The following is a 19,732-nucleotide window of genomic DNA, read 5'->3' as shown; positions in this document are numbered from 1 at the left end:
CCATCTCCCCTAATTGCCTTTCAAGGAGTGGCTGAAACATGCTCAGAGAGAGGGTATGTCTGGGATGGTTATGGTTAGTGAGGAGGAGGCCTGGGTTTCCTTCTACAACTCACGGAGGCTGTACTATCTCAGGGGCTCGTACACAGACTATGAAGCAGATGGGGGACTTCAGTATGCAGAGCAGTTCTCAAAGTCTGGGGTCTCCAGCTATCCCCAGATTCACAGCCTCTTGAGAGAAATACAAATTTCAGCCAAACAGAACACAGTTGGTATTCCCCACTGATCTTTGACATGAGTCTTAAACTCCTTAAACCTCAGTTTCTTTGTTTGTATAAGTAATTACTCCAAGCCTCTCAGATCCTGTGAGGAGTAAATAAAATAGCACATACAAACCACCTAGCAGAGTAAGCGCCAAAAATGGTGGGTCTCTTCTTCACCTGCCCTATTTGTAAGGGTGAACACCCTGGGCTCACAGAGGTCAAAGACTTGGCCCAGATCACACAGCGATTGGGCTGGAAGCCAGCCAGCGTTCTTTCCTCCCCTCTTGATTACCTTTCGGCCTTGGCAGACCCCACAACCACACGGTGTCCCTGACCCAATAAATAGGTGCAGGAGGGCCTTAATAGAGAAACTGCTGGAAGGGTTATTTCCCAAGTTCCTTCTCCAAGGTGGCAGCTCCCCAATTCTCTTTCACTCCGGAAGAACTCTTTCTCCTCACTCTACTGGGCCACTTGCTGTTTTTGTCCCTGCTGTCAGCAGAGTGGGGAAGACAGTGAGGGTATCTAGGTGTGCACGGGGGGTTGGGGGGACAGAGCACTGTGAAAGGCCCATGGGCAGGCCACTAGTTCACGTGTGTGCCATATCACCCTGCTCTTGTGACTCTAGGTGTCTGTCCCAGTGGACCTGTGTGGCCTCCTGGGTGACCTGTGCTGCTGGAGTGTCCCACGTTTGTGCATTTCTCTGTGTGTTCCCAAGGGCTTGTTCCTCCCCCACCCCCCAGCTGCTGCTCCCAATCCTGGGTTCTGAGAGGAGCTGGGCTAGGGGCAAGGGCAAGGTTGGGGGCAACGGTTCAGAAGAGATTGAGCACTTCGTCTCCGGCCTTAATGGCCGTGTCAGCCCCAGGGCCAGTAGCTACCAAATGATGGATGGGGTGGGCACCGTCCTCCACCCGCCAGAGCACAGGGCTCCAGACCCTCCCCACAACCGCCCACCCGGATCCCTCCCAGCAGCCTACAGAGCACCTTCCCTCGCTCAGGCCTGGGCCCCAGATACACAAGGGGGATGGGGAGACAGCAGGGGCCGCTCTGCTCTCCCTCTGCCTGACCCTGGCCCTGCTGGGGGTGGAGAGCAGCTGCCTGCCTGGATTCCAAGTCTAGCTTCCCTAAGATCTGAAAACTCCTGGGCCCCAGGGGACAAAGACCAGAGCCTCAGGGGTGTGTGTGCGCAGGAGAAAGGAGAGAGAATCCAGCAGTTTCTTCTTGGGATAAGGAAGAGTGCCCCCCTTCCAACATTCACACACACCATAAAGTTGCTCAGACAGCAAGTTTGGAAAAAGGGAGAAAAAAGGAAGGAGGATGCAAACAGAGGTGCCCTTTTCTTTTCTTTTTATTGAGGGGGGGGGTACAGAGCGACACCCAGTGAACAACATAATTGCTGCAATGTGGCGTGTAATAATAGCTATTCAAGGGCCGATCATTCATATTAAAAGGGGTGAAGCAAGCCTCTCGTTTGCATGCTTGAGATTATATGCATTTGAAAAGTCATTTCCGCAGGCAGGGTGTACGAATGGCATTAATTCCCACGTGGCGTGCTGCTCTGCCCCCTCCCGGGGCCTTCACCTCCTTCCAGGCTCGGGCCTGCCTGTCCACCAATACCCACCCAAACCTGCAGGTGGGTGCTCCCAGGCCTCTCCTCACCTCTGCCCTGAGACACCTGTCCTCCTGAGGAGGAGCACAGCGGCAGCCTCAAGCCTCCTGCCTGTCTCTCTGCAGGCGTTGCAACAGCACTGGGGTGCTCCCTGCACTGTGGGTGAGCAGGCTCTGGGTGCCTGGCGCCCGGCCAGGTAGGGATGGGGTGGGGTGGAGCGGGGTACTGGAGGCAGGCCTTGATATCCGTGCCCTGCACCCACAACAAGGGTGTGGGCTGGGGGGGGAAGGCAGCGTCCATGGGAGCCTGGACTCTGGCTAGAGAAGGCAGGGGACTGGGTGTCAGGGGGCCTGAGCTCAGTCACAACCAGCTGTGACTTCTTTGCCTTCCTCCTTCTCTGGGCCTCCATTTCCCCATCTCTACATGGAGAGGTGGTCTTGAAGGTCTCTTCTGACTTGGAAGCTCCAGGAGGAAAACTCCCTAGTCAGTTATGTACACAAGAAGCCACTGTGTTCTAGAGGCTGGTGAGAGCCACCGAGGTTCCACTTGAATCACAGCTGTCCCTTTCCCAAAGGGAAATGTAGGCCTCAGATTTCCCAATGGGGACCGGGTCTGCCTGTTCTGGTACTGAGGGGGACCCTCCAAGAGCCCCCTCCTCCTCCGTTCACTCCCACCCTCCCGCCTCTCTCCACACACTCCTATCCTGCCAATCCGCGCTCCGCCCCAGGTACCCATTTCCTCAGCAAAGAGCTGCTGACTACCTGCAGAAGTGGTGAGGCGCTCTGGGAATGAGACCATCTGGTTTCAAGGGCCAGCTGTGTGACCTTGGGCAAGTCACTGGGCTCATACCAACAAGCGACGAGAGGAAATTAGGAGGTCTAAGATTTGCTAAAATGGAGGCCCACCCCACCCTTCCCTGCACCCTCTCCTACGCTGCGCTGGGGGCAGAGGCCGAGTCATTTCCTGTGCTCTAGGATTTTTGTCTGGGGCGCTGGTCCTGTCCTTGGGTAGGTCCTGGTCTTCCATCTCTCAGGGTTCCCTTGGGGAACCAGGGCACCCCGGAGCCTTTGGCCAGTACCCCGACGCTCCCGCAGACAACGCCGTCGAAAGGAAGAAAGGAAGGGAGGAAGGGAGGGAGGAAGGGAGGGAGGGAGGGAGGAAGGAAGGAAGCAAGCAAGCAAGCAAGCAAGCAGGGTCAAAGCCACAGCCGCCTCTTCCGCTCCGGGGGAGTCTGCGGGCCACCGGGGGGTGGGGTGGGGGGTCCCACTTCCCAAGGCTCCTGGCCCTTCGAAGAACGCGGGCTCGCAACGAGGACCGCCTCGGAACGCGCCCGGGTCCGCCTCTGTCCCCTCCCTGGCCGGAAGTGACGAGTTCCACCTACCTTGGGGCCAAAGGGAGGACCCAAGGGCTAGGGTGCTTTCGGGGGAGGGGAAAAGGGACGGGGAGCCCCACATGCGTAAAAACTTTTTGTGCCTTTTCCGCGGGCCCATATGGTGTACGGAGTATTAATTACCGTAGCTTTTTAATTAACAATCGCTTAATCTGAGCCGTAACATTTGCCACGACACCCTACGCCTCGTTGCGAACCCGCGCCGCGCGCCCTGCCAACTCATCAATTAATTTTTATTGACGTTTTCTTCCCCAAACAGGCACAATACCAGGGTTTTCCAATTAACACCTCCGCGATCTCTAATTAGTGCAATTAACAGACTGATGGATGCCCGGAGTTTACCCGCGAGGGAGGGAGGGAGGGAGGGAAGGAGGGAAGGGGCGGGGCAGTCCCCAGCGCACTCTCTTTCCCGGCGCGCGTCCCGCAGGGCGCACACGTGCATGCGCTCAGCCTGAGAGAGAGAGGGCACCCCCAGCTCTTAGGGGAGCACGGCGGGTGGGGGCGTGACCACAGGTAACCTGTACCCAGAGCAATGGTGATGATTTGAGTTGAAATAGCAGACACAGTTTCCAGCCCTTTCGGAAACCTAGAACCTAGCTGGTGAGACAGCTGAAAGCCTGAGACTAAAAGTTGGGAAACTGACTTCTAGCCCCAGCTTTATCACCAACTTGCTGTGTGACTTGGGCCAAGTTAGTTCTCCCCTTTTCTTCTCTGTATGATGGGGGAAACTAGACTAGATGTAGCTACTTATTTATAATGCATACCCCTATCAACCTCCAAGAAAGACTGGGAAGCAGACTGCAATAAAAGACAAAGTTACTTAAAATATAGTATCATGGGGTAGTAGGAAGGGAGAATAAATAGGCCAAGATCTTAAGCCAGAGGATCTCACACTTGAGTGCATCAGAATCACCTTGGAGGGATTGTTAGAATACAGATTCCTGGGCCCCAGGCCTGGAGCTTCTGATTTTAGGTCTGGAATGAGCCTGAGAATTCATTTCTAAAAAGTTCCCAGGTGATGCTGATGCTGTCTGTCCAATACAACAGGGCTTCAAAGATGAGCACTGGCTTTCAGTTATGAGCTTCCTGGTGGCCAAAACGAGATGATCTACCTCCAAGACCATTCATTCATTCAACATGGATTTGGTGCCCGATTGGATTTGGTGCAGATAGAAGACCTATCTGCAGGAAACTGAAATTTGGCCCTGGCCCCCTACAGGCTTACAAAACACAAACAAGTCAGTACAGGTGTCCTGGCTGCTTTGAGGGCAACTGGTAATAATGGAGGTCCTATTCCCCCTCCCTTTTTTTCTGGGTAAACCTGGCATTTGCCTTTTCGAAAGTTTAGCCACTAGTGGAGTTATGGTCATGAACAAAGTCATTCTTCTCTCTCCTCTGACGCTGGCCAGGAGAATATTTCACCGGCAATGACCCTTCATCCAGTCATTGGTTCAACAAATATTTAAGCACTTACCCATGTGCCAGGCTGTGTGTGTGCAGAACTGAACAGAACAGGGCACAGGCCCTGCTCTCCTGGAGCTAATGTTCCCAGGAGGTGAGGCAGATGATAAATAAGGACACAAATAGATAAGCTCAAATAAAATAAATTCTATCAAATATGAGTGCAGGGAATAAACAGGGGGATCTAAATTACACGGGGGCAGGGGGCAGGGGGCAGGGAAGGCTTCCTTTTAAAATGGCATCTATACTTAGAAAAGAATGAGCAGGTATGGGTCAGGTAAAGTGTACACTGAATGCAGGGGAACAGCATATGCAAAGGCCCTTATTTTACAAGAGAAGTCACTGGTTTCAGACTTTCTTCTGAGCAAGTCTTTGAAATGGACACATTTACAGATTATATAAAAAGACACATAAGTGGGTACCACACAGAACAGAGCATGAAGACGCCGTCTATTTCCTTCTTTCTCTTTCTTTTCCTTTCTAGCTGTCCTGCTATCAGCTCTTACTTGTGTCAAGGGACGTAAAGCAGAGGGCTTTTCAGAGCAATGAGCACTGGCCTTTCAAGTAACTTGGTATACTTCCCAATCTGTCATCCCAAGACCCAGGGATCCCCTTCCCCACTCAGCTCAGGCCCCAAAGGCCCACTAGCTTCAGGCCACCAGGTGAGGGAGGGCTCAGGCAGGAGCCACTTTTGGCCTCAGCCTTTCTTATCAGCCCCTCATTTGGCATCCCACCTGCTGACCCTGCTCTGATCTCTTATTACCTCTGTAATTAGAACATGAACAGTGAGGTCACCACTCTGAGCCTTGGTTTCCTTGTTTACCATACGAAGCTAATACCAATAACCCTTCCTTCCAGGGTTGCTGTGGTATCAGATAAAATACACTGCCAGAGAAGGTGTTCAGAGAAGGGTATTTACTACAGTTATGGGGACCCAGCAAGTCCAGATCCCATCCCCTCATCCTAGCCTTACGGTTTGGCACTTGAGGAAAGTGAGACAGAATCCAAGGGTTAGAATGTCTCTGTAGCTCCAAAATGTGTCCCCACACCAGAGCAGGGTGATGTGAGTCACATGACTACTTGGTTCTCTGATCAGCCCGGCAGTGTCTCTCCTCAAGCAGATGGGGCTGTCAGAGTTCCAGAAAAAGCTCAAACCCTCTCCATGCCCATGCCCTCCCTGTACTTCGGGACTCTCCCTCGTGTGGGTCAGAGGCTGGCACCCTCGGTTTTCTCCCTAAGACTCCCACTTCAGCCTGAGAGTCTCCACAAATGGCACACTAGGAGCTATCTGGTCCAACTCTAGGGACCATTTAAGGCCTCTTCTTAGCACAAAACTTCCAAGCCCAAGGAGCTAGTGCATGTGGCAGGGTGAGGACACACCTCTAAAAGGCTGCAGCAACCTCTGATTTAGAAGGGGAGCCACCATCCTGGGCTGTCTGTTCCAGGTTCTCCCCCAAGATTATTTATTTTTAAAATTTATTTATTTATTTATTTATTTATTTATTTATTTATTTACTTTTGGCTGCGTTGGGTCTTCATTGCAGTGTGCGGGCTTCTCATGGCAGTGGCTTCTCTTGCTGCCGAGCAAGGGCTCTAGGTGCGTGGGCTTCAGCAGTTGTGGCTTGCGGGCTCTAGAGCACAGGCTCAGTAGTTGTGGCACACAGGCTTAGTTGCTCTGCAGCATGTGGGATCTTTCTGGACCAGGGATCGAACCCATGTCCCCTGTATTGGCAGGCGGATTCTTAGCCACTGTGCCACCAGGGAAGTCCTCTCCCCCAAATTTAAATAACTTTATTTTCTAATCATAAAAGTAAGACATCCTGGTAGAAAAGTATGAAGAAAAAGTAAGTAGACTTATAAGTACCTATAAGTCTACCAGCCAGAGATCCTTTTGGGATCCACCCCTTCCAGTCTCATCCATTTTCGCTCTCTTTGGGCATATAAACATTTAAAACGTGAGCTTGGGTTCATAATCTGTACATGGTTTGAATTTTTCTGTTTTCCCACTCACCACTTATGGTCATAACCATTTCCACATGACATCAAATATTTTAATTAACAGTTTTTAGTGGTAACAGAGTTGTTTGAATGGGCTGTGTGTTTCAGAATTTATTTAGCAAATCCCCTAAAGCTGGACATCCAGACTGCTGCCTATTTTTTCACTATGACACTGTAATAAACACGCTCATGCGAACAGAATATTCTCCATTTCTATTTGCTTAGGATACATGTTTAGGTGGAATTGCATATTTTTAAGGCTCTTGATACATTTATTCCTTAATTGATGTCCATAAAATGTGTGCTGACTTTGCCCTACCTTTAGCAATGCACCCCTGTCCCAGAGGACTCACAAGCTCTTTTTTTTAAAGCTATCTTCCTCCATTCTCCTCAGCTCCTTCTCCAGAGGATTCTCAGATTCTGCTTATGGTATTGAGAACCCAACACTACCGGCCCTGTCAAATCTGGGCACATAGCTGGGTGACGGGCCTCTGCCTGCAACTGACACTGGGCACGGTGGGTACTGGCATTTGGACACACAGAGGGGGATAAAACACAGCCCTTGCTTTTGGGGGGTGGGTTATAGTTTGGTGGAGAAAGAAAGACATACAGGCAAACACAAGCATTTAAAAATACCCATACTGGGACTTCCCTGGCGGTTCAGTGGTTAAGACTCCGAGCTTCCACTGCAGGGGGCGTGGGCTCAATCCCCTGTCAGGGAACTAAGATCCCACATGCCATGCAGTGCAGCCAAAAATTTAAAAAAGAAACAAAAAAACATACCTAGGTTCCACCCCAGATCAATTTAATTGGATTATCTGGGATCCAGGCATGGATAATTTAAAAAGCTCTTCCAAGTATTCTAAACTTCAAGTACAGCCAGGGTTGAGAACCTCTGCCCTACACAACACACACAACTTTACAAATGTTAAGTAGATACTGGGGGGGGGGGGGTGGTTGCTGGCTATGGGTGCCTAGAGGGAGTGGGGGTGCTCCGGGAAGGCTTCCTGTAGGAGGTGACTTCTGAGCTGAGTCTTATGGAAATGAAGCCTGGGCACACAATTTGTGAATATATTTTAATAACAACCATTCCACTCAGAGTCCTTGAAAGTTCTTTCCCATACCCTGTCACACACAACCTGCACTCACTCTGACAGATGAAGGAACCACACTTCAAAGATGTTTAGTGATGTGTCAAGGTCACTTGGCTGCTAGGAGGTTGAGCCAAACTGAAACCCTATAGCTCTTCTGACTCCCAAACCAGTGCTCTTCCCCAGAATTCCACCTCAGACGTGGCAAGGCCCAGAGGGCGGTCACTCTGGAATTTCCCTGGAATCTGAACCTTTCCCCACCACCATCACCACACCCCAGCGCACTTTCACTGGCTCTGGCCCCAAAATGCTCCCAGCAGGCCCTAGCAAGGTGGCCTCCCTCAACACGCCTTCCAAGTACCATGACCAAAAGGAAGAATTAACAAAAAGGAAAAAAAAAAAAAAAGAAAAAAGAGAACCAAAGATCCCACTCCATCTCATTAAGAAAGTAAACATAAGAGCCATCTAAGTGTCTAATTAAGCTTCTAATTAGTCCCTGCTTGTTACTAATGCAAATTAGATTACTCCGCTTAACTACAGCATGTCCACAACACCCTTGTTAATTGCGGCCTTTTGAAATTAAATTACTCCCTAATTAGCATATCAAAGCCATTGATTCGGAGCTGGGAAAGATGAGGGCAAAAGGAGCCGAATGCCAAGTTTGGTTAATCAGAGACGGCTAATTAAATAGTGCCGCCTTTCGTGGGGGGCCTGCTGGTTAAGGGGTGGGGTACTCACCCAGGGCCCAAGTGGCCATCTGGAGCCTGGTTCTGGTAGTGCCCTTGGCACCAGGGGGCTCCAGCTGGCCTGGGACAGACCAGTAGTCTGGCCTTCTCTGGGGCCCTGGCTGCTCTGCCCAGCCGGCCTCTGACATGCCCTGGCCCCTCCCTTTGTCTCCCCTGATGATATCTAGGGGTGGCATTCACAGGGATCTTGGGTACCAACTCAGGGGCATCCAAAAAACACACCCATATTCGAATGTGCAAGATTCAGCATCCTTCCACATCTCTCTCCCTGTTCCAAGATGAATTCTGGAAAGGTGACTGCTGCCCTGTGCTTCTCTAATCCCCACCTGTGGTTCCATTCTAGGAAGAAAGTCTCCCCATCTCCAACAAAAAGTACATAAATTTCGGGGGGTAAGAGGGTGATGACTTTCATAAAGGGACTCACCTGGGCAGGGATGGGCTGATTTCAGCTTGGAACAGATCCCCCAAGACACAAGACCTGTAATTCCCTCCGTGGTAGAAGGAAGGGGAAAAAAAATCACCCACCACCATCAGTTCTTAAGCAGCTGTGCAAGAATTAGATTTGGGTCAGGGTGTCCTTCAAGGTCTTCTCTGAGCTCTTGTACAGACCCTGCAAAGCCTCTCAGACACCTGCCCCTCCCAGCTCTTGCTAGAATACTGAGGATGGGCAAAATCTCCATGAAAAAGTTGCTAACTGAAATGCCCTCAGGGGCTAGGCCGGTCCCCAAGCGGGCCAAGTGGGAAGTGGAGGGTACTCAACCCCGGTCTATCTTTACCCCACAGAAATGCAGGCTCCGTGTTTGATAGGGTTTGGGTTTTTCAAAAGCAGCCAAGTGGGGATATTTATGTGAAATTTACTACTGTAATAAACTTTGTGTGAGCCAACAAAACACATAAGGGGTGAAGTTAGTCCATTTGTGACCTCAGCCCTTATGGCCAGCATTCTAGACAGGCAGGTTCCAGTCAGCTGTGTGACCCTGGACAAGTTACATCACCTCTCTGGGCCTGGGGACCTCACCTGTCAAACAAGAACAAGGAGGTATGTGAAATGGCAAAGCACAGTTCCTCATTCAGGGTCTGGTGACCACCTAGTTCTACTCTGTACCTGCCATAATCCCTTCGCAGACTTCGGATGTCTTCTAGAACCTTCTTCCTCCATCTTCCATGCAGAAGGCAGAGTCTGGGCTTCCAGGTGTCCTTGGAAATGCTGAGGGCTTGTTTCTACAAATGCCTGACTTGGCAGCTGGGCAGCTAGGAGGTACACACCTATGCTCTCTGCCCTACATTTAACGGATTAGCCCTGGTGGGTGCAACAGATCTTAAATGCCTCTTCTAAAAAAGACAGAACTTTCACAAGAACAAAATCTTGATGACTGACAGGTCCCTAGCCTGGTCCTTCAGTGTCCCCCTCCCCCAACTAGGGTGTGTATATGTGTCTGTGTATGTGACTCTGTCCACAGCTCGCCTTCCCCCAGTTCTCCTCTCCAAGTTTCTCACCAGCAGCCCCCGCAGCACAGAGAGTCAGGGTCATGGCCAAATTCCCAAAGGGTTTGGTTTTGCTGATTTACGGAGGGATCAACCAGGGCCCAGGGGAGAGGAAGCCCCTGCCCCCCCACCCCCCAGTGCCCAGCTCAAAAGGGTGAATCTCAGGCAGTGCCCAGTCCATGGGTATCCATCCAAACCAAATTGGTCTAAAGGACCCATAGCAGTGGTTTTATTTTAGCAAATAAGTGAAATTTAAAGCAAAGCAGAAAAAGATAAATGGGGAAGGGGTGAGGCTGTCCTGGTGTGAGGGGGAGGGCGGAACGGTGGCACAAGCGGGCCAAGCTGCAGCCCGCCTCGCTGAGCTCTCTCTCCCAACGAGATTCAATTAATTGATAACAAGAGGCATCAAATTAATTTCTGGAGGATGTGAGATTCTGATGAAGGAAAATCTCATAGATGGGGATCGAGTGGGAGGCGGCGGGCAGCGCCCCCTCTAATCAGGCTCCGCTGCCTAATTGGGGAGGAGACTTGCCTGGGCCGCAGGGTCATCTGCCCCACGCTCCACAGCGCCCCCTTTCCGGCAGGACACGCAGAGGCAGTGAGCTCCGGATGCCTGGAACAAAGGGGGCTGGTCTCCTCTCACCCAACGCCCAACTCCCTCCTCCCCACCACCAGCCCACAGCTGCGGGAAGGGCGGGGGCAGGCAGAGGCAAGTGTGGGTGCTCCCTCACCAACTGCACAGTTATGAAAACCAGGGCCCAGAGAGAAGACCGTCATGCCTAAGGTCTCAGAGGGAATGAGGAAGCTGGTAGCAGTGCGCTTACTGGTGCCCCTCAAGGGTGAGTCCCAGACCCACGCGACCCAGACGGGCGAAGTCATCCCCAAGCTCAAGGAGGTCAGCACACAGCGTGGGAGACCCTCCCTGTAGCTAAAAGATAGAGGCCACCCTCCCCCTCTTCCAGAGCTCCCTGGACCCCCAAACCCCCAGCATCTTAGGGCCGAAGACACCCGGCGCGTGCGCTTCCCGCACCTCGCAAAGATGCGCTCACGGAGGCTCAGGGTAACACTGTCCGAGCTAGCAACCCAGAGCGGGTGCCCTCAGCTGCGGGGTGAGGACTGGGAGCCCTGGCTCTCCTGAGAACCCCGGAGGCTTCCTAAAGGAAGGATTCTCCCAAGTGGACCAACCGTGCACCCTCAACATCCGACCTTCGCAAGTGCCTCTGTGCCTCCGGCTCCAACCCAGAGATGTGGAAGCCTCCAGAGGCATTGCGCCCAAGCACTTACAGTAGCCGCCGCTCCCTCGGTCTCCTGCAAATCCTGAGTTCCCATCCCTCCCCCAAATTCTCCTCAGCTGCGCCCGCCCTTTTCTTTCAGGGTGTGATACACATCTGCCCAAAGAATCCCCTGAAGGAGTGCAAGAAGGAAGTATATGCTACCCTCTTTTGGACCAACTTCTTTCGGCCTGGGTCTCCTGGAAGCCTGAGCTCCAGAGCTGGGGAAACGAATCCCAGGGAGCCCGCCCTCCAGCACGCCCGGCTGACGAAACAAGAACAGAAGCCCCTTCACCAGCCCACGGGCCAGTTTCCCTTCACACAGCTCGGCCCTCCTGAAGGCTCTCAGGGCCAGCACCTGCATCCTGTGCCGGCTGCGGAGTGTGAGGACCGGAGCCCGCCTCCAGCCACCAGAACATATGGGAAAGATCCTCACTGGGGCACTTGCTCCATTTCTGATTTTCCAAGTTGTAAGCGAGCCACCTCTTATTAAACCTCTTCACCTAGACTCCTGCGGGCCCGGATCCACCCTGCCCTCCTGTCGCCACCATTTGCCCCTCCTTCGTTGCCGGTGGGAATTCTGGGTAATTTCCACCAGCTGACCCTGCCTACCTTGAACAAATGCAGAGGGTCACTAGTCTACACACCTCACTTTGTTACCGTCTGAGGAAAAACCATCTCACCTCCCCTCCCTCCCATTTGCACCGTAGCCCAGGTCAGGTGCCATCAGAAACTCCAAGTAGGAGAGAGGACTTTCCCCATGCCCGGCACCACCAATGACTCCACACACCCTCAGGTCCCAGCTTGGGAGGCTTCAGCTGGGCAGAGGATGGGGCCTGGGGAGGCGGGCAGAGCTGCTGGGATTTGGGGAACAGGCTGCATGGCTATGACCAGGGCTGGGGAGAAGAAAGGCACCGGGCTGCACTGGAGCAAGGGACAGCCAGGTAAAGATCCCGGGAGGAGTCATCCTGGGACAAGGAACAAAGGAAGGAAGGGCATCAGCCTGGCCCCGGCTTGAATGGCTCACTCCTTTGAGGGACCAGATGCTTTGACTCTATGGCTCAGTGCCCTATGGCCTTGTCCAAATGGGCACTTTTGTGCTAGGAGCTCTTGATTTCTAGCTCAGGCAGGCATGCCCCGAGTCCAGGCTCTGCACAGGGCCCATGAAATGCCATCTCACAAGACCACTGCATCTGCAAGCCTCAGGGTTTGGAGTAGAGGGTTCCTGCTGTAATCCCAGCAGGGCAGAACTGGCCGTGGGTGAAGGTGTGCATTTCCATGGAGAATCCAGGAAGGCAATGTTGAAAGAGGCAGAAACTTCACACTCAAGGGAAGTTTCTTTTTGCTTCTTTAAGATGATCCATCCAGCAGTAGGTCCCAGATTGATCTGAGACTGCCTGCCAAACTTGTCTTCCATAACGCTGCATAAGCCAGGGTTCCAAACCATAGAAAGTCTCCCTTTTTGGAGAAAGGTGGTGCCAGCCATTTTCCCTCCTCTGTGTTCTAGGGAATTATCCCTCCCATTTCTGTTTCCATGAGCACCTTAGGATGTCGGGGGGAGGGGGGATGACTGGACCTTCCAGGGTCATGTGCAGGTGGGAAATGCCAAGTTCTGAGCCCAGACCTTCCCTTAAAGGGAAGACAGGAGCAGGAAACCCAGCCTTCTCGTTGGAGAGCTGAGGGGGACGCAGGCCTGAGCTTTTGAAGGAGGGATGGGGAGTGGCAGGCCCTCCCATCCCTTCCTTTCTCCCTTCCCCACAGCAGAGGCTCAAGCCCTACCGGTTACACTGGGAGTCCTAGGAGCCCCACATGTTAGTCCCAGCCCTACCACTAACTAACTGTGTGACCTCAGACAAGTTGCTTCTTCTCTCTGGGCTTCATTTTCCCAACCCCTAAAATGGAGATTAATTTCCCGTATTCAGGGGCTTCCCTGGTGGCGCAGGGGTTGGGAGTCTGCCTGCCAATGCAGGGGACACGGGTTTGAGCCCTGGTCTGGGAAGATCCCACATGCCGCGGAGCAACTAAGCCTGTGAGCCACAACTACTGAGCCTGCGCGTCTGGAGCCTGTGCTCCGCAACGGGAGAGGCCGTGACACTGACAGGCCTGCGCACCGCAATGAAGAGTGGCCCCCGCTCGCCGCAACTGGAGAAAGCCCTCGCACAGAAACAGAAACGAAGACCCAACACAGCCAAAAATAAATATAAATAAATAAATAAATAAATAAATAAATTTATTGAAAAAAAAATTTTCCAGTATTCAGTCCAGCATGTGGCCTGGCAGTGCTGGGAATCTAATAATAAAAACTACCCCTTGGTCAGTACTACCCTGTGCCAGGCACTATGCTAGGTACTTTACATCTGCTCTTCCATCCTACTCCCAAACAGGCTCTAAACGGCTATCATTGACCTACTTTACACATAAGAAAACTGAGGTTCGAAGAGCTTAACTAAGTTCTCCAGAGACCCATCACCACTGGCAAGTTCCAAAGGCTTCTCCCCTGTGACCCATGTTCTGCCCTGGGGAGGCCTGAGTTCCTTGCCCTGGGTTCCAGAGTTCTGGAACCAAGTCATAGGAAGTCATTTCAGCCATCGGAGCCTCGGAATCCTGTCAAAAACAGTGCCTGCCCTGCCTTGGTCTGGGAAGCTGGGAGATTTTGAAAGGAAACTGTGCGGAGCTCCTTGGATGGAAGAAATTATTACTTTGCACAGTTTGGGTTATCAGAAAAGTAAAGACATTGTGCCTGCTTGGGATGGGCATGGAGGGGTTTGCATTTCAGCTGGAGAGACAGGAAAGCCACCAAGGCAGTGGGGCAGCAAAGGATTAGGATGTAGGGAAGGAGGGTGCAGCTACTCCAGGTGTGGCAGATCAGGGAAGCCTTCTTGGGGAGATGGCCCTGCCCCCCTTGCAACTCATACCTTTCCTCTGAAACAGACACCCTGCTCCCACCCTCCTCTCTCTAATGTGATATCTTATCTGCCTCTCCTACCCTGACAATGTGCAGACCCCAGCCTTCACTGCTTGGGCACACCAGTGCCCAGCCTGGGACCTGCCCAGACAGAGTAGGGGCTCAGCAAACCTTTGGGGAATTAATGGATTAAAGGATCCCCCCTCCTTTCCTGCCCCTAAGGAAGAGGTGTGTTTGGAGTAGGGGCCCAGCAGGATATGCACATTCCTGGCAAGAAGGGATCTACCTGCCAGCAGCCAGAAAGGAAGTTTCTGGCTAAAGGCACAGGAAAGGAGGTGGGGTAGGGATGTCTAGGTGTGAGAATGGTACCTACACAGAAAGGGACAGGGACAGGTCCTTTTTCAAGTTAGGCCCAACCTGCCCTCCCCCACCCCCCAGCACTGGTGTCAGGCCTTTCTCCCCACAGGGCTCACGGGTTCACCAACTCCGTAACTCCTGCAAAACCTGCTCAGGACTGGGAGAAGGACAGAAAACCCCACCCAGGGGCCCAGCACTTAGTGCCAGGAGAGAAGATTCCCATGGTCCCCCCCCCCCCCAGTTTAGTGCCAAGACTGGGATGGTCCTAAGGTAGTGGGGGGGGATCCAGGAGAGCTTCACATCTTACAGGGGTCCTGAGTTGGCGGGGAGCACTCTCTAGAGCCACCTCCTCCCCCTGCCACGTTGCCCCACTGATGAGAGGGGGAGTGACGCCAAATGGGGAGCCCCACGAGACACAGCTCTGCTTTTGAGAGGCTCAGATCTAAGGGTGCCAGAGCGAGCAAGCTGTCCAGGTGCCCACAGCACAGTCCCAGGACCCTCCCTCCCTCCTGCCAGGTGACAAAGAGCCCCAGAACCCAGACAAGACAAAATTAAAACAAAAATAAAATAAGCCTGCAGATTTCCCATCCTCTGCAGCGGTTTTCTGTCAGGTTGGGCAGGGGTTGTCTGGGGCAGGGGCTGTCTGAGGTGGGTGGCTCTCCTCAGGGCAGCTGGGGCCTGGCCAACTTGTTGGGCCTTCAGCCCCTGCAACCACCCACTAGCTCACCAGGAGGGTCATCGGCTTGAAATGCCCAGCGCCAGCAGCGCTCAGTCCCAGAAGTGAGCTTCTGGGTTCAAATTCTTGGTGTCGAGGTCTCCATTACCCACTGTGTTCCACAGTGGGACTGGTCAGACCCTACCGTGGCTACAGGCGGTACAGATGATCCCACAGCTCCTTCCTTCTGGGTGGGAGAAGGGGGCACCCAGGTGAGCCTCCAGCTCTGACCTTAGCTGCCTCTCAACCTGCGCTCCCAAGGTCCTCAATCCCAGACCCAACACAGTTCGCCCTGGGACAATCCAGGCGTGTGCTTTAACAAGGGATGAAGATGCTGAAGTTCAAGTGAAAACCCGCATTGGCCAAAATGCTCCCGGGCTTTCTCAGCAACCACGGGGATGACAGCTTCAGACTTGGGTTTTCTCTTCCGGGCACCCCACCTCCAACCCCTGCTCCAGGCTCCGAGGTCAATCAGCAGGGAGACCCGGCGCTGGGGTGCGAGACACGCGGTGATCTCCCAACGCCTTAAACCCCAGGCACGGAGTGAGCGAGGAAATCAGTCAGGCGGGGAATGGCAAGAGAGGCCGGCGGTGCAAAGAGACGAGCCGGGTGTTCTAAGGGCTCAGGGTCTCCGCGTTCCCGTATCCTCTTCCCCTAACCTAGACAATCCGAGTGAGACGCCGATGTGTTCACGAGGTCGCCCCAGTTGGAAAGAAGGAATCCGCAGCCGTCAGGGCCTCTGACTCAGAATCCGCCTCCCGCGAAATCGCATGGTCCTTTGCCGGGGAGGCCGGGACCCCACGTCTCTCAGGGCTCCCCGCATTCTAGCGCCTCGAGCTGTAGCCGGGCTCAGCTCAAGTTAGTTAGTTTGGCGTTGATGGGGAGCGCAAGACTCGAGCGCTGCCGAGGTGACCGCCTCTCAAAGAGAGGTGTCTGCCAGGGGGCTGTCCAGGGGAGAGGCCACAGTCCTGGATCTGAGGGGGATCTTGCTTGGTTATCCCGGGGCACTCTTCCCTGGCGGCCTCCGAACGCTGCTGCCGCCCTCTCTCCCCACTACACGGTGAGGCGGGGCTCTCCCCAAATGGGGTGAATGAAGATATCGGCCAGGTCAACCCCCCACCCTCCAGCACCGGCGCACAAAATCACAAGAGGCCGTTTCCAGACGCTCTCAAGTCCCCAAGAAGTTTTCCGCTCTATCTCCCAGCCGACCCAGGTATGGCGGAAAGGCGTTGACTGGCCCCGGAACCTCCGAGGTGCGACCCCAGCAAACCAAGTCCCCTTCTCACCTAAGGCGACGCGTTGGATAGGACCCCGGTGCCCCCCCGCCATCTATCTGCCTCCGGCGCGTCTTGGGGAGTCCTGGACAGACTGGGGTTGGGGGAGCCCACTTCACCACTTCCCTCCCCGGCTCAGGAAAGTCCGGGCTGGGAAGTACTCTTTGTCTGACTCGGGGCGGGGAGGTGGTCGCGCCCCCAGACACCCCATTCCCCGCGGCCAGGCCGGGAGGAGGCCGGTCCTAGATTCTTGGGGGGAGGGCGGGCCTTAGTAGCCTTTCCAGCCCCCCCAACCCCTGCCGACCTCCTCTGTCCGCCCCCCCGGCGCCGCGCCGTAGCCCCCACCTGTTCCCCAGGCAGCTCCGGGCCGCGGGGGCCTGAACCGGGGAGGGGTGGGTGTCGCGGCTGCGCTGGGTCAGGGCGCCGCAGCCGGCCCCGGCTGGAACAAAGTGCGCCGGCCTGGGCCCGGCTCCTCCCGGCGCGTCTCCGGCGGGCAGTTTGCAAACACAAAGTGAGCCAGTGAGCGGGCGAGAGAGTGCGCGAGCGAGGGAGTTGGTCTGGTCGCCGGCCCAGCCCCCACCCGCGTCCCCGAGCTCGGCCAGCCACCTACCTGTCCGGCCCGGCCGCTCCGTGCGGGCTCCGGCCCGTCAGCCCGCGCGGGGCATGGGGCTCGCTCCGGTCGCCGCCCGGGCCCGCCGCCGCCCGCTGGGACTGCCCCTCCGCGCCGCTCGGCGCCGCGCAGCTCCCGGGCGTCCTCCCTCCGCGCCGCGCCGGCCGGCCGCCGCGCGCCCTACCCTCGCCGGGGCATCACACTTTGGGGGCAGCTCGGCTTGCTCCGGCTGTGCTCCTCCTTCCCGATCCTCCCGCGACGCTTGTTCGCTCGCTCGGGCGCCGGGGCTCCGGGACCCCGGCGTCCCCGCCCCCGGCCCAGCCCTGGTTCCGGCCCGGGCTCCTCCCCGCCGCGCCGCCGCCGCCTGCGCCGCGCCCTCCTCGCGGGCTGGGGGCTACGTCCCGGCCGCCGGCCGCACAGTCCGGTCCGCAGGGGCGGCCGGCTCCGGACTCCGAGGGGCTGCGACTGAGCCCGGGCAGCGAGTGGCTGCGAGCGGGCGGCGCGCGGGCGGGGCGGGAGGGGGCGGGGAGGAGGGGGAAGGAGGGAGCGCGCGGAGAGCGAAGGAGGAGGGAGCGAGCGAGCGAGCAGCGGAGGGAGGGAGACCAACTTCTAGCGCTACCATAATTCACCTAAAGCAGGTGCAGCAACTTTCACCCTGCCCGGCAGCCAAGTCGTGAGCGAGAGGAGACCACGTGGACCAAACTTTAGGGGAAGAAAAAGTGGGGATGTGGGGAGAAGACGTAGGGCTGCGATCCTGTAAAAAGGGGGGGAGGTGGAGAGACCCCAGGGATTCACCCTGGCCTTGCGAATCCCTTGGCGCGCTTTGCAAACCCCAGCTTTTCCCTGGAGTCTGGAGGTACGGCCAAGCCCTGCTCCCACACGGTTCATTGGTTCCCGGCGGGCTGCGCCCTATGCAGGGAGTGGCCGGGGGGCCCAGAGCCCGAAGCCGGTGTCCTTCCTCTTCTCCCTTCTGCGCCCCACTGCGTGGGGCTGGGGGTGGGCTTTTGAACCGGGGGGTGGGGGAGGTGGGAAGGCTCCTTCTGGGCTTTGTGAACGGTCACCCCGGGCGCGCACCGCCTCCCTCTCCGGAAGGGGAATTTCCCATAAAGTGCTCTGCGAACCGGTGAAGAAAGGGCCCAAAGCCGGATCCACGCGGGCAGAGCGGAGTGCAAAGTAGAAGCAATTATCCGGACAAATTAGATTGTAAACAAAGCTCAACGTCTTTTGCCTGAGGGCGGGGGAGGGTGCGGGGAGGAATCGGAGGGATTGTGGCGGTAGCCAAGGTGTGTATTTGGGTTGGGAGGGGGAAGTCTGGATGAGGAAAGGCCCCAGATCCAAGGGGGAGGGCTGTGCTGGTAGCAGGCGCCCCACTCAGAAACCCGTGGAAACCTGAATAAATCCTCCCCCCGCCTTCCACCCCCAGAACATCTCAGGTCTGCCTCTGTGTGTTGCAGTGGGGAGAGGTGAGGGACACCTCAGGGGTTGTCAAGGAGTGCCCATGACCAAGGGAGGACCCTGCTGTGGGAGGAGGGCAGGAAGGCCGTGGCTCTAGAAGGCTCTCCTGCCCCAAATCACCCGAGGCAGGTGGAGACGGGCAGACACAGGATGTTCCTGTGGAATGTGAGCTGGGGGTGCTTCAGGGATTGGAGCTTAGGGTATGCCAGGGCTGTGGCCTGGGGAGAGAGGATTTCTTGGAAGAGAAGCCTTTCCAATGGGGCTTGGAAGAAGAAGAGAGGAGGCTCTCCCTCGGTTTCTCCGTCCCTTATTCCATCCCTTTTCTGTGGGTGCAAATAGCCAGAAGGAGCTGTAATGTCAGTGCTATCTGTCCAGGTCTAGATCCTATGTATTGCCCTACACAGGGCAGGTGTGACAGGCATATTCAGCTTCTGCTGGAGCATTTCAAATAGCTAGGTGTGAAATTGTTGGGAGGAGGACCCTAAGCACCATTTATGTGGATGCCACAGTGTCCTTTCCAGTGTAGCAAGAGCAGAAGCAATAAGAATAAAATAACCACAGCTAACCTTTGAGTCGTACCACATGCCAGACATAGGACTCATTTCATCTTCACAATAACCCTATAAGTAGATAGTACTATTACCTCCATTTTACAAAAAGGTTAAGTCCAGGCTTACCCGGCTGGTAAGTGATGAAGCAGGATTTCAACCAGAGCTACTTCTGTGAGGCCTGTAAAGCAGCACTGCCTGCTTGTGGGTTACCTGAGGAGTATAGTTTGGGAGAAAGGAAGCCTTTGGTGGTGCGACTCTAGTTATTTTCTATGGAGAGTCAGCGCTGGTGGGAGTCAGGGTGTGTGGACAGGCCTGGGCATGGCCTGGAATTGGCAGGTTCTTGTGTAAGCCCAGCTGGATTATGACCACGCCATGCCCCTCAGGTCTCCTTTCCATCCGTCCTACAGAGGCTTCAGGTCAGGCGAGAACTAGGGACTTTCAATACAAAAGAAGGAATGAGGTGACCTCCAGTGGGCTTCTCTGGCTGGCTCTCATGCCCACAGCATCCTTTCCCATCACCTTCCTGCGGCAGCCCTCCATACCTCACACGTGGATTC

General features: G+C 55.0%; 1 protein-coding gene across 3 annotated transcripts in view; it reads right to left on the bottom strand.

Annotated features, from left to right (window-relative positions):
* The window catches only part of FOXP4 (forkhead box P4), a 59,914-nt gene extending 42,227 nt beyond the window's left edge, over positions 1–17,687 (bottom strand). For 2 of the 3 annotated variants that reach the window (XM_082345917.1, XM_082345918.1), the window contains exon 1: positions 17,170–17,682. The gene's annotated coding sequence lies outside the window, so the exon portion shown is untranslated. Of the gene's footprint in view, positions 1–17,169 lie in introns of all 3 variants that reach the window. The other variant, XR_014232396.1, reaches the window with a different exon arrangement.
* Positions 17,688–19,732: the final 2,045 nt, after the last annotated feature.

The sequence above is a fragment of the Balaenoptera borealis genome (genome assembly GCF_965194805.1).
Source record: "Balaenoptera borealis genome assembly, chromosome: 12".
NCBI lineage: Eukaryota > Metazoa > Chordata > Mammalia > Artiodactyla > Balaenopteridae > Balaenoptera > Balaenoptera borealis.
The sequence above is the reverse complement of the archived record's forward strand: the minus strand, read 5'-3'. Positions and strand labels throughout refer to the sequence as shown.